The sequence below is a fragment of the Schistocerca americana genome, chromosome X, assembly GCF_021461395.2.
Source record: "Schistocerca americana isolate TAMUIC-IGC-003095 chromosome X, iqSchAmer2.1, whole genome shotgun sequence".
Lineage (NCBI taxonomy): Eukaryota > Metazoa > Arthropoda > Insecta > Orthoptera > Acrididae > Schistocerca > Schistocerca americana.
In genome coordinates, this window is record NC_060130.1 from 771,856,555 (window position 1) to 771,870,647 (window position 14,093).

At 44.1% G+C, this 14,093-nt stretch overlaps 1 protein-coding gene across 1 annotated transcript in view; it reads right to left on the minus strand.

Annotated features, from left to right (window-relative positions):
* Positions 1-14,093, minus strand: part of LOC124555426 (histidine decarboxylase) — a 387,573-nt gene that overhangs the window by 206,842 nt on the left and 166,638 nt on the right. The gene's annotated exons all lie outside the window — the stretch shown is intronic.

The following is a 14,093-nucleotide window of genomic DNA, read 5'->3' on the forward strand; positions in this document are numbered from 1 at the left end:
TTAAGAGAGGATGTAACAGAATTTGGTCCAAAAAATCGATTTTTCCAAAATATTTTCTTGATCTACACAGTTTAATCTATGTTGTGTGTGAATTTTATCGTGATAGCAGATTCAGAAATGCTTTTAAATTGTTGAACTGATTATCTCTGCACTGGCGGCCTCTCCCACCTTTTCCGACATTTGAGAAACTGCTTTCTTCAGCGAAATTTTATCAGTGCGAAGGCTATTTTCTTTCGATATCTTTGGCTGACATCTATATCTCTGGCTGAAATCTATGTCTTTGCCTGAAAACTTTCTTGCATTGGGTTTATTTACGTTTTGACAATAGTAATACGCGTTAGTAGGTGGAACGTAGAAAAGACAAGCTCACTCTGAAAGGAATCGATTCTCTTCAGTTATTTTATGGGAGAGCTATCAGGAAAAACACACAAAATTTAGAGGCAATGAGGCGTGCTATGTGGGCAATTTTTCCCACAAACTATCCACTGAGCAAACACCAATGCACAATCTGTGTCCGAAAGACGATTGGTGTAAGGTCGAATACAGAAATGAGACGTATTCACATAAACACTCATTACCAGAACCTGTTATGAATGCAATTAAGCCCACATTCAGGTTCCTTGCAAACACTGATTTATTGAGGAAGTGTTCACGGAAAGACACAAAATGCAAATGAAAGCCTCAATAATTTAATTTGGATTAGATGCTCAAAATGACATGCTGTGGACTTGAGGTACTCAAAATAGGTGTCTATGATGCAGTTTTATTTTACAATAACGGAAATAATGGCAGAATTGAAGTGCCGAAGAGAATTGGTACTGATCCTGGTGGGTTTACAACAAAAGCATTTTACACCATCGACGAGAGCAGGGATAAAAAAGCTAACAGATAAGTGTCTTACCTGCAAATACAAGCCAGGCAGATTCGAAGAGAAGAGAAACCTGGAGGATGAGGAGTATCAGTATGGAGGATTTTAAAATTTAGGTACTACATGTAGAAGTATGAGAACAAAATCTTTGAACCTCATTTTCTCTGTTTTACATTTTGTACGTTATTAGAAGCCATTTCTCAATCAGTATATGAGCTAATGCTATGAAATTTTCAGGAACTGTTCATAACGTGTTGCTGTCTCAATTGTTGACTGGTACTTAAGATAGGCAAATAAATTAATGAAATCAATGTGAAGTGAAGAAGAAATTAGAAAATAAATGAAAAATTTAGTTTAGTTTAGAAGAGTTACACACTGGCAAACAGCGGGCAGAGCAGAAGAGGCAATGACCGTGAAGTCAGCACGTTCAGGAGAAGCCATCGCCCTCCCCACATAAGCGGACGCTGTCGATTCAGCCGTCAGGGCATCGCCCGAGTGGCTCACGTGTTTCTCAGTTGTCACATGTGATCAAAGGCCCTCGCCTACATTCCAAGAGCCAATGACCGACGTTAAGAAGATTCTTTGAGAAGCTTTTCAACGTGGCAGAAGAGGCAATGACCGTGAAGTCGTTCACCGCCAGTGAACTGAAGTAAATAAATACGCGAGACACAGTGGATCCGACAGAGTAGTTTTCAGTTCAGTTTTGGTCCTAAAGACCGTCATGCAGGAAGAGACTACATTGTACACAGAAGCACCAAGTCCGCCACTGTAACGGAATAGCAAGCAGCAGCCTCGCCGCCAGAAGACAGAAGTTAGAAGGTATTTGAAGACTGATTTTTATGTACCCGGGTGACTCGTGAGGATGGGAAGGAGACGGCCTCACATCAGCAGTCACCTGTGAGCTGGTGATGAAGATCTGTCAGCCGAAGACTGGCAAGCTGGAGTCCGTTTATTCGAGTCCGAGACACTGGCCTTCCCCCGCCGCGCCTCTCCGCTGGCCGACGCGCCACACACGCGGCCACATAGAGAAGATAAAAAGTGGGACCCCACATCCAAGGTACCACCATCCGATTCACAACTTCGTTCTCAATAATTAAACAGACCACCTCACGATGTGTGTCTCCAGTCAACTGGGTGAAACAGCGATACGAGATACAAACCACCATGCGTAACCAGACACCGCTGCTCACACAAGCAGAAGGCTTCGCAAATGACACATCTGCTGCTCTCCCAGCCAGAACATTCCAGTAAGGAAACCATTGTGCAAAACATTCAATAAAAGTTATCTTATGTAAAAATGCTGTTTCATTCTACCTCATACCTGAGCCAAGGAAGAACCCACCCTGCCCACATGTTGTTAAGAGAGGGATGTAACTGGATTTTCTCTTTTGATGCTAGTCAGTTGTCAGGATGAGCATTACTGCAAAGCGCATTTGATTATGTCAGGGTGAAAAACACTAAATAAATTAGTTTTTCTCCCTTAACAACATGTGGGCAGGGTGGGTTCTTCCTTGGCTCAGGTATGAGGTAGAATGAAACAGCATTTTTACATAAGATAACTTTTATTGAATGTTTTGCACAATGGTTTCCTTACTGGAATGTTCTGGCTGGGAGAGCAGCAGATGTGTCATTTGCGAAGCCTTCTGCTTGTGTGAGCAGCGGTGTCTGGTTACGCATGGTGGTTTGTATCTCGTATCGCTGTTTCACCCAGTTGACTGGAGACACACATCGTGAGGTGGTCTGTTTAATTATTGAGAACGAAGTTGTGAATCGGATGGTGATATCTTGGATGTGGGGTCCCAGTTTTTCTCTTCTCTATGTGGCCGCGTGTGTGGTGCGTCGGCCAGCGGGAGTGGCGCGGCGGGGGAAGGCCAGTGTCTCGGACTCGAATAAACGGACTCCAGCTTGCCAGTCTTCGGCTGACAGATCTTCATCACCAGCTCACAGGTGACTGCTGATGTGAGGCCGTCTCCTTCCCATCCTCACGAGTCACCCGGGTACATAAAAATCAGTCTTCAAATACCTTCTAACTTCTGTCTTCTGTCGGCGAGGCTGCTGCTTGCTATTCCGTTACAGTGGCGGACTTGGTGCTTCTGTGTACAATGTAGTCTCTTCCTGCATGACGGTCTTTAGGACCAAAACTGAACTGAAAACTACTCTGTCGGATCCACTGTGTCTCGCGTATTTATTTACTTCAGTTCACTGGCGGTGAACGACTTCACGGTCATTGCCTCTTCTGCCACGTTGAAAAGCTTCTCAAAGAATCTTCTTAACGTCGGTCATTGGCTCTTGGAATGTAGGCGAGGGCCTTTGATCACATGTGACAACTGAGAAACACGTGAGCCAGTCGGACGATGCCCTGACGGCTGAATCGACAGCGTCCGCTTATGTGGGGAGGGCGATGGCTTCTCCTGAACGTGCTGACTTCACGGTCATTGCCTCTTCTGCTCTGCCCGCTGTTTGCCAGTGTGTAACTCTTCTAAACTAAACTAAATTTTTCATTTATTTTCTAATTTCTACTTCACTTCACATTCATTTCACTAATTTATTTACCTATCTTAAGTACCACTCAACACAATGGAACTACAAAATACGAGATCTTGCAATTGCATTCTGACTTTAAGGTGATTGTATGTAGAAGAAAAAGTTAATTTTGGATTTGAAAAATTAAAAACTCTGTTAATGATACAGTTTGTACCATAAATTAATAACTGTAGGTCAGTGGTCTTATAACCTTTTCAGGACACTACAATAAAATTTTCAGATTAATTGCATCATTAGAATTTGAATTATGGCTTTTTATAAAAAAGACAATAAAACAAATTAAAAATTCAAATTTCTGGCAAATTATTAACCCTGCATATTTTACTATATTTTTCCGTTAAAACACAGCTCTTTTGCTTTACGAATGCCAAATTTTAGATTTGTACATTAATAAATATGGTTGTAATGTTTTTTAAATAAATGTTTACATTTTCCGTTACACCATCGCTTAAGTTGGAGCATTATGGGATTAGGAGAGAAGGCCAACAATGGGTCACTTAATACTTGGAAAGAAGGAAGCAGTAGGTTGTCTTCCATGTCAACAAACAAGGAAGTGGTTTGAATTAGATGGGGTAATGTGAAGTGATGGTTGCATGCAAACCTGCATGCATTGCATTGTATTGGTGATGTATATCAGTTTGTGGGATGGAATTCCATGCCTGTTACATTCCGTCGGTCAATACAGGAATGGTTAACGCTGTTCGTGAATGACGCTGATGTTGTCGACCGACGATGTCCCATGTGTACTCAACTGAAGAGAGAGCTGGTGATCGAGCAGGCCAAGGCAACATATATTGATATCCTGTAGAGCATGTTGGGTTACAACAGCGGTATGTGGACGAGCGTTATCCTCTTGGAAAACACCCCCTGGAGTGCTGTTCACGAATGACAGCACAACACGTCGAATCACCAGACTGACGTACGAACTTTCAGTCATGTTGTGTGGGATAACCACGAGAGGGCTCCTGCTGTCTTACGAAATCGCACCCCTGACCGTAATTCCACGTGTAGGTCTAGTGAGTCTAGCACGCAGACAGGTTGGGAGCAGATCTTCAAATGAGCTCCTTCTGACCAACACACGGCCATCACTAGCACCGAGGCAGAACCAGCTTTCATCACAAAACACAACAGACCTCCACCCTGCCCTCCAATGGGCTCTCGCTTGACATCGCAAATGGTGGTGGTTCGGGGTCAGTGGAAAAGCACGCAACAGGGCCCCTGGCTCGGAGTTGTCCTTGAAGTAGCCGATTTGTAACAGTTCGTTGTGTCACTGTGGTGCCAACTGCTGCTCAGATTGCTGCTGTAGATGCAGTACGGTGCGCCGGAGCTATGCACTGAACACCATGGTCTTCCTTCTCGGTAGTGGCACTTGGCTGTCCGGAGCCTGGTCTTCTTGCGACTGTACGTTCTCGCCTGCACCAATGCCAGCAATCGTGTAAAGTGGATACATTACTGCCAAGTCTTTCTGCAATATTGATGAAGGAACATCCAGCTTCTCATAGCCTTATCACATTAACTGGTTCAGACTCAGTGCGCTGTTGATAATGGTGTCTTTGCCGCCTGAATATCAATTCACGACGTCCGATCTCAAAGATAACTAACGCTCACGACAGTTACAGCGTATATTTAAAGCGAACCTGATTTGCATCCTCATACTGGCACTGCTAGCGCCACTCTTATGTGACTGGTGCGAAATTTCAATAGACACCATCTTCCAGATGTAGAAACATGCCTACCACTGTCGTTTATATTGCACAACTTCCTCTTGGTGCTGCAATTTTTTTCCGCCAGTGTATAAATCGGACATGAACAAAAGAGGAAGGTCCGAAGCTTTGTTTTGTCAACCGCTAGTCGTGAAAATGGCCACTCGGCCGGTGATAGTTGCGTAACCGGTCGCTAAGGTACTCGCGACAATAGGCAGTTGTAAGGTGGCTATGTTACAGCAGAAGATTTTCTGCGTTCTTGAGTTTGCAAGAAGTGTGATGCGGCAGTTATAGTGCAGCGTGCACTTTGTCTCAGATTCTGCATGAAGCACCATCTAGGAGCAGGATTTTTAAATCAATCCCTTTCTCGGCGATTGATAGGTCGCTTGGGAAATGAAGACCTGGCTCTACACCTCTGGCCACCGAGATGTCCTTATCTCCCGTTGTGCGACTTTTTCTTGTGGGGTTGTGCTAAGGAGGCTGTTTACGTCCCACTTGTACTAACAACTCTGGTCGACCTGCGGAACCGTTAAACTTCTGCGGTGAACTCCCTAACACAATACATCATTCGTCGCATGTGGGACGAGCATGGCTACCGCTTAGATCTTCACCGTGCAGCAAAGGGGAAACACAATGAAAAACCGAGCGAGGTGGCGCAGTGGTTAGCACACTGGACTCGCAATCGGGAGGACGACGATTCAATCCCGCCATCCTGATTTAGGTTTTCCGTGATTTCCCTAAATCGCTCCAGGCAAATGCCGGGATGGTTCCTTTGAAAGGGCACGGCCGACTTCCTTCCCACTCCTTCCCTAATCCGATGAGACCGATGACCTCGCTGTTTGGTCTCTTCCCCCAAACAATCCAATCCAATCCGCAACGAAAAATGCTCTGAAACTTCCTCTTTTCATTGGTATATAGACTGTTCACGTGCAATTTATACTTCATGAAACACAAACCAATTAAATTGGGCCCATCTTTTTGAATAACCCTGTACACCAATGATCTACCATTAAACATGACAGAAGACAAAAAAATTTTCTCTTTCTAGATGACAAAGTGTTACTGTGAAACCCATGGAACGGAATATAAATGATGTGCCTACCAAGGTATTCAGTAAAATGAGAACGTGGTTTCCGGAGGACATATTGACGCTTAACTGCAACAAAACTCAACACGTACAGCTTCTGACATGGAGCTCTTGCAAAAGCGTAATTTTGCTGGAGCTCTTGCAAAAGCGCAATTTTGCTATCCAAAGTTCCAGGTCCCAGTCAGTGAAGTGGACCATTTCAAGTGCTTAGGAATGAGGGAAGATTGACGGCCGTCTTGGAAGTATCACGTTCAAGATGCTGTGCAGAAACTGACGATGCTATCTTCACTATAAGAATGAGCTCCGCTGTCTCTGACACTGTAACACGAAGGCTTGTTTACTTTGCTTGCTTTCAATCTATTGTCTCGTATGCTGTTATATTTTGCTGCGGCTACTCTATGCACTCACCAAGATTATACTTAGTGCAGAAACGGACTGATCTGCGGTGTCGGTTAGCGAATTTCGTGTAGGCCGTTGTTCAAGGGTCTCGGAATTCTAACTCTGCCGTCCCTGTACATGTACTGAACCGTGGGGTTTGTTGTTGACTATACTGACCCGTTCAGGAGAAACAACAACATACATTCAGTGAACAATAGACGCAAGAAACGATATGCAGTTGGATAACACTTCCTTATTAATTCTTGAGGAACCTGTGTACTACTCAGTAAGTTTCATCTTTCATAGGATTGAAGCAGAACTGAAAAAAATTCAGTGATAAATTCCAAGAATTCAAATCCAAGTTGAAAGTTTCCTTGTGGCACACTCCTATTCTGTATACGAGCTACGTTCAGTAATTGAAAACTTTTCTTTTTTATGTGTTAAGAGCCACTCTAAGTCATTCATTCGTTTTCAAAGCTCTATATTTACCAAACCATTACATGTACAAATATGATTGATGCGTTAATAGAACGGTAAACTCGTCGAGTTTGCATTGCGCTCACAAGTTGACATTACGAGTGCTGTGCCTTGACAAAATGGCAACAAAGCAAAAAAAGCGTTTTTGTGTACTGGAATACGTGAGATATTTTTCCGTTACAACAGTGTAGTGTGCATTCGGAAGGAATTATAGAAAAGGACCGCCGTGTAAAAAGAGCATTGTGCGTTAGTATCGACAGTTTAGGGGCACTGGTTGTTCCTGTAAATAGAAAAATACCCGATCGACAAAGTGTGCCAGATACAGCCACAGAGAGGGGGATCTAAAGTTTCGTACTCACAAGGGGAGGCCGCCAATTGTGAAATTCAAATTCGATTCATACTGCGCATAATAAAAGCTCATGGCCAGAGGTGTAATGTGTCAAAGCACCAAGATGCACTTCTCAGCCGTTGTCGAGAAAGTCGACAGTTAAAATAACCGTTGCGGTGAAATACTCTCTACGATTAATAATGTTCTACAGCGTCGTGGCACAGCGGTAAGCGCTCGGGTTCGTAATCCGAATCTCGAGCCATGCAACCTTTTTTTTTTTTTTTTTTTAGTATTTGTTTTTTGTAATTCAAATGTGTGTATATACACACACACACACACACACACACACACACACACACACACACACACACACATATATATATATATATATATATATATATATATATATATATATATATATATATAATTCCCGGCAATCAGTTGCAACAATTGTGCATATAATAAGTTGTTGAAAGTCGTTTGTCGTGGAAAAACAAAGTTGTATTTCACAAACGTTATTAATTGTTTCATAATGTTAACCACGTATAGTTAACGGAAGACGTAGAAACGATATTCCGAAACGAATACGTATAGCGTAAGTCAAACGTTCGAATTAGGATAGAGACCCCACGAACACAAATTTGCTGTGGCAGGTATGAAATATAAACTCCGTTACTCGCTCGTTACACTTGAAGGACAGATCTTGAATGGGCCGAACGAGCCGCCGCATAACAGCGTAGTTGCCTGCTAACTTCGAAAGAAGGTAGATGCGGTCCCTAGCGCAACTTATAGCATCGTCGAAAATCAGTGCGGACGTGAGAGCTTTGGTACACCCTGTTAAACAAACGGAAAAATGGGGGCGGTACAATTGGAGAGCGATCCGCCTTCACCAACATGCATAAGCAGTTCATTAATAGTTTATGTGTGTGTGTGAATTACAAAAAACTAATAATAAAAAAATTTCGCAGAGCGCGAGATTCGATCTGGCGACCTTCGGATTACGAACCCCAGCGCTTACCGCTGCGCCGCGACGCTGTAGAAAATTATTATTCGTAGAGAGTATTTCACCGCAACGGTTTCTTTTAACTGTCGATTTTCTCGACAACGGCTGAGAAGTGCATCTTGGTGCTTCGCCACAGTACACCTCTGGCCATGAGCTTTTATGATGCGCAGTATGAATCGAATCTGAATTTCACAATTGGCGGCCCCCCCTTGTCAGTCCAAAAAGATCAACTGTCCGCGCAAGCCACGAACTAGAAATACCGCAGTAAACTGCGTGGAAGATTTTGCGACAGCGGTTACATTTCAAACAGCTTGAAGTTTATGGTCGGCGCCTTCAATAATACATCACAATGCAGGAAGCCTTTGATGATGAACATTTTGCCTCCAGACTGATATTCAGCGATGAAGGAACCTTCCATTTATCTGGAAAGGTTAGTTGCCACAATACAAGTGAGTGTGGAACTGACAATCGTCATGAAATTGCAGAGCGTGAACGAGATTCACCGAAGGTTAATGTTTTAGGTGTGGTGTCACAAACGAAGATGTACGGGCTGTTTTTCTTCTGTGATAAGACTTTGGTAGGTACTTCTTACATTGATATGTTGCAGTTGCAGTTGTTTCCACAATTTATCGCTGAGTGCGAGAATTTAATCTACCTAGAATGACTAGAGCATCGATGTTCGTCGCTGCTTAAACAGCGAACTTTGCATCGCTGGATTGGACATAATGGTGAAGATGATTAGGTTCTGTTTCTTTGGCCACCAAGGTCGCTTGACCTAGCGCCTTGTAATTTTTTGCTCTGAGAGTACATTAAGGACCGCATTTACATACCCCCACTTCCAAGAACAATGGAACAGCTTAGAGAATGCATCAATGTAGCTGTGATGACCATCAACAGGATGTTTCTACATAAGATATGGAATGAACTTGGCTATTGCTTGGACGTGTGTTGTGTGAGCAATGGGGCACTCACAGAACATTTGTAGAGTCCAAAATGCAAACTTGTTGACTTTACGGATTTATTCATGCATCAATAACACTTGTACAAGGAATATTTCGTAAAATATAGAGCTCTGAAAACGAATTGATCATTTATAGTAGACCTGTGTATTCGTATACTCTCTCAAAACCCTTTTCGTGTTTCATTAATAATAGTTCACTTCTTTAGTTTCTAAATTTTCCGATCACTGTTCTGTAAACTACCTTCCGATTTGTTTCATGAGCAAATCGCTTTGGCTCTCATCATCGCGCGGAACCTGATAAATAAATACATAAGCAAATAAGACAAAAGCGATTAGCAGGGGCCACGTATAAACGAAAGAGTCTTTCTTGGGCGGGAGGGGGGGGGGAACTTTTTTCAAACAGACGAAACTTTGATGTATAAATGCGTAGGTCTACGCATAAAAAAGTTTCATATCTTTGCCATCAATGGAAGACGTATTGGTGGCAGAGACCAAGGACTTCGTGGGTTTAGCAAGTCCACAAGCAGCTGTAACTTCCTGTGCGACCACCCGCCACGCAAATCGACCGCATAGGACTTGCGGAAATTGCCATATGACTGACCACAGTATTGGCGGACATTTGCTCCCTTCGGGTAGCCATTCAAACAGGTGAGCGCCAGGATCACTAAGCCATCGTATTCTCAACGCCACTGCCTTTGGACTTTGATTACGAAATCTCTCTGCTCGGCTGGACTCAGCTGAATAAGTCGACACGCCGCGTTGACTTTTATCAGCAGTGTTCCGAAACAGATGATGGACTCTGAAACATTTCCTCTGGAGCCGGCCGGAGTGGCCGAGCGGTTCTAGGCACCACAAAAAATGGTTCAAATGGCTCTGAGCACTATGGGACTTAACATCTATGGTCATCAGTCCCCTAGAACTTAGAACTACTTAAACCTAACTAACCTAAGGACATCACACAACACCTAGTCATCACGAAGCAGAGAAAATCCCTTACCCCGCCGGGAATCGAACCCGGGAACCCGGGCGCGGGAAGCGAGAACGCTACCGCACAACCACGAGCTGCGGACTCTAAGCGCTACAGTCTGGAACCGTGCGATCACTACGGTCGCAGGTATGAATCCTGCCTCGGGCATGGATGTGTGTAATGTCCTTAGGTTAGTTAGGTTTAAGTAGTTCTAAGTTCTAGGTGACTGATGACCTCAGAAGTTAAGTCCCGTAGTGCTCAGAGGCATTTAACTTCCCCTGGATATCTGTGCTACCGTGGCATTCGTCGTGTCCAACACTCTGAACTTGCTCACATTATTATCAAGACCCACTGATTGCATCCTGTGATACACGTTGAACGCCTGGAACTTCAACTGTTAGTGTCTTCGGTTCGCATATCGTGCTTGTGGACTTAAATTTTTCCCGCGTACAAAGACCCAGCGATTTAAGTTGTATTAACATTTGATGACCAGTAAACAAAATAACTGTAAAGGTATTTATTGCTATAGGTTAGAGCAGAAAGTTTACCGTCCAACCTAACGACCTTAAAGAGAGAAGAAAATAGAGGGACATTCGACGGAGAAAGTGATTTCTCCAACGTGACCCGGTATCAGTAGATGACACTGACTGCAAAACGGAAGTAGTCACTATTATGTAGACTGGGTGCTGAGAAGTATTTGATTTATTATGCACGGGGTACTACTGTACAGGGTGGTCCAAAACAAGTACTCACTCTTTCATATTCAGAGTTTTTTTACTTAACTGGTATATACACTATGTGGTCAAAAGTATCCGGACACCTGGCTGAAAATATCTTACAAGTTCGTGGCCCCCTCCATCGGTAATGCTGGAGTTCAATATTGGGGCCCACCCTTAGCCTTGATGACAGCTTCCACTCTCGCAGGTATACGTTCAGTCAGGTGCTGGAAGGTTTCTTGGGGAATGGCAGCCCATTCCTCACGAAGTGCTGCACTGAGGAGAGGTATCGATGTCGGTCGGTGAGGCCTGGCACGAAGTCGGTGCTTCAAAACATCCCAATGGTGTTCTATAAGATTCAGGTCAGGACCCTGTGCAGGTCAGTCCACTACAGGGATATTATTGTCGTGTAACCACTCCGCCACAGGCCGTGCATTATGAACAGGTGCTCGATCGTATTGAAAGATTCAGTCGACACCCCGAATTGCTCTTCAACAGTGGGAAGCAAGAAAGTGCTTAAAACGACAATGTAGGCCTGTGCTATGATAGTGCCATGCAAAACAAGGGGTGGAAGCCCCCTCCATGAAAAACACGACCACACCATAACACCACCGTCTCCGAATTTTGCTGTGGGCACTACCAACGCTGGCAGATGACGTTCACAAGGAATTCGCCATACCCACACTCTGCCATCGGATCGCTACATTGTGTACCGTGATGCATCACTCCACACAACGTGTTTCCACTGTTCAATCGTCCAATGTTTACGCTCCTTACACCAAGCGAGGCGTCGTTTGGCATTTACCAGCGTGATGTGTGGCTTATGAGCAGCCACTCGATCATAAAATCCAAGTTGTCTCACCTCCCGCCTAACTGTCACAGTACTAGCAGTGGATCCTGATGAAGTTTGGAATTCCTGTGTGATGGTTTGGATAGATGTCTGCCTATTACACATTACTGTTCTCTTCACCTGTCGGCGGTTTCTGTCAGTCAACAGACGAGGTCGGCCTGTACGCTTTGGTGCTGCACGTGTCCCTTCACGTTCTCACTTCACTATCACATCGGAAACAGTGGACCTAGAAATGCGTAGGAGTGTGGAAATCTCACGTACAGACGTATGACGCAAGTGACACCCAATCACCTGACCACGTTCGAAGTCCGTGAGTTCTGCGGAGCGCCCCATTCTGCTCTCTCACTATGTCTAATGACTACTGAAGTCGCTGATATGGAGTACCTGACAGTAGGTGTCAGCACAATGCTCCTTATATGAAATCGTGTATTTTTGGGTGTGTCCGAATACTTTTGATCACATAGTGTAGTAAAAAAAGGTTAAATCTTTTGGCATGATTGAGTGGGAAACCTCGAGGGTCAGGTTCAGTCGCCTAATAGCAAACGTTTCCCCTGTCCTTCGTGCACAGTGGCACACGTCCTTTGTTAAGTGTGAGATTTGTGTGTTGAGTGTATCTGATACGTATAGATGATCGTATTGGGTGTCTGAGTAGTGTGGTGTCACGTTTCTGTTGTACGACAGTGAAGGGAAAAGGTGGCTTAATGTCAACCACTTCTCACTCCCCTAACTGATGACAGATCACCATCAACATTATCACATGTCCTCACTTCACGAGACACTATGGAGGGAATTAAAATTCAATTCAGGGCTTTGGAGTAAAATCTGGTGATTAGAAACTTTACCCTATGCAGGAAAGGCAAAGGGAAAATTGCCAACAGTGTGTGACGTACCCGGCTGGTTACCTATCCAAGTACCAGTCACGCTCGGCTTTGCATAGCTCCTGTCATCTGACGGGAACCGGTGTATTCAACGACATAATGCCGTTCGCCTATTGACATATAGTTGGTGTTGAGGCTCGAGGTAGCCACAGTGGGCGAGTGAACCATGTTGATTTTCCCGAACTACCGAGAAAGCTACAGCTACTACTCACTTTTTGTGTGATCGGTACACATACGGATTTCAGTTAAAATTTATATACTGAACAAACAACCAACAACCTACAACATGTTGAGTAGTATGAAGAGTAAGATAAACTGAAGGAAGCCTCACGATAGCCAGGGAACGGAATTTTGTATGCAATGATCTGCAGTGAATTTATTTCTTGTTGGAGTCAAGGTTAGCCCTTGACAATGTGTACAGTTCCTATCGATGTAAATCACATTCCTATGTAATTTACTTTGCTGTGCATGGCTATGACGATGGATTGCAACCTGACGTCTTGGCCACTGGCAGGAATAGAACTGGAGTGCGATCCCGCAACTAGTCGCAAAGGTCGAATGTTAAGTGAATGCAATAAAGATAAAGTGCAGATATGGGTCTTCTATTTCCAATAAAAATAAAAAAATAAAAAATCTCTTTATGAGATTTGGACCCGCCAGTAATATTCTCCTTCAAAATTAATGGGGAACCTCATGGGTAAAAATCTTGTTACCAGTTTGTAGGCCGGCCGAAGTGGCCGTGCGGTTAAAGGCGCTGCAGTCTGGAACCGCAGGACCGCTACGGTCGCAGGTTCGAATCCTGCCTCGGACATGGATGTTTGTGATGTCCTTAGGTTAGTTTGGTTTAACTAGTTCTAAGTTCTAGGGGACTAATGACCTCAGCAGTTGAGTCCCATAGTGCTCAGAGCCATTTGAACCATTTTTTGAACTAGTTTGTACACTACTGGCCATTACAATTGCTACACCACGAAGATGACGTGCTACAGAAGCGAAATTTAACCCAGAGGAAGAAGATGCTGTGATATGCAAAGGATTAGCTTTTCAGAGCATTCACACAAGGTTGGCGCCGGTGGCGACACCTACAACGTGCAGACATGAGGAAAGTTTCCAACCGATTTCTTATACACAAACAACAGTTGACCGATGTTGCCTGGTGAAACGTTGTTGTGATGCCTCGTGTAGGGAGGAGAAATGCATACCATCACGTTTCCGACTTTGGTAAAGGTCGGATTGTAGCCTATCGCGATTGCGGTTTATCGTATCGCGGCATTGCTGCTCGTGGTGGTGGAGATTCAATGACTGTTAACAGAATATGGAACCGTACTGGATCCCA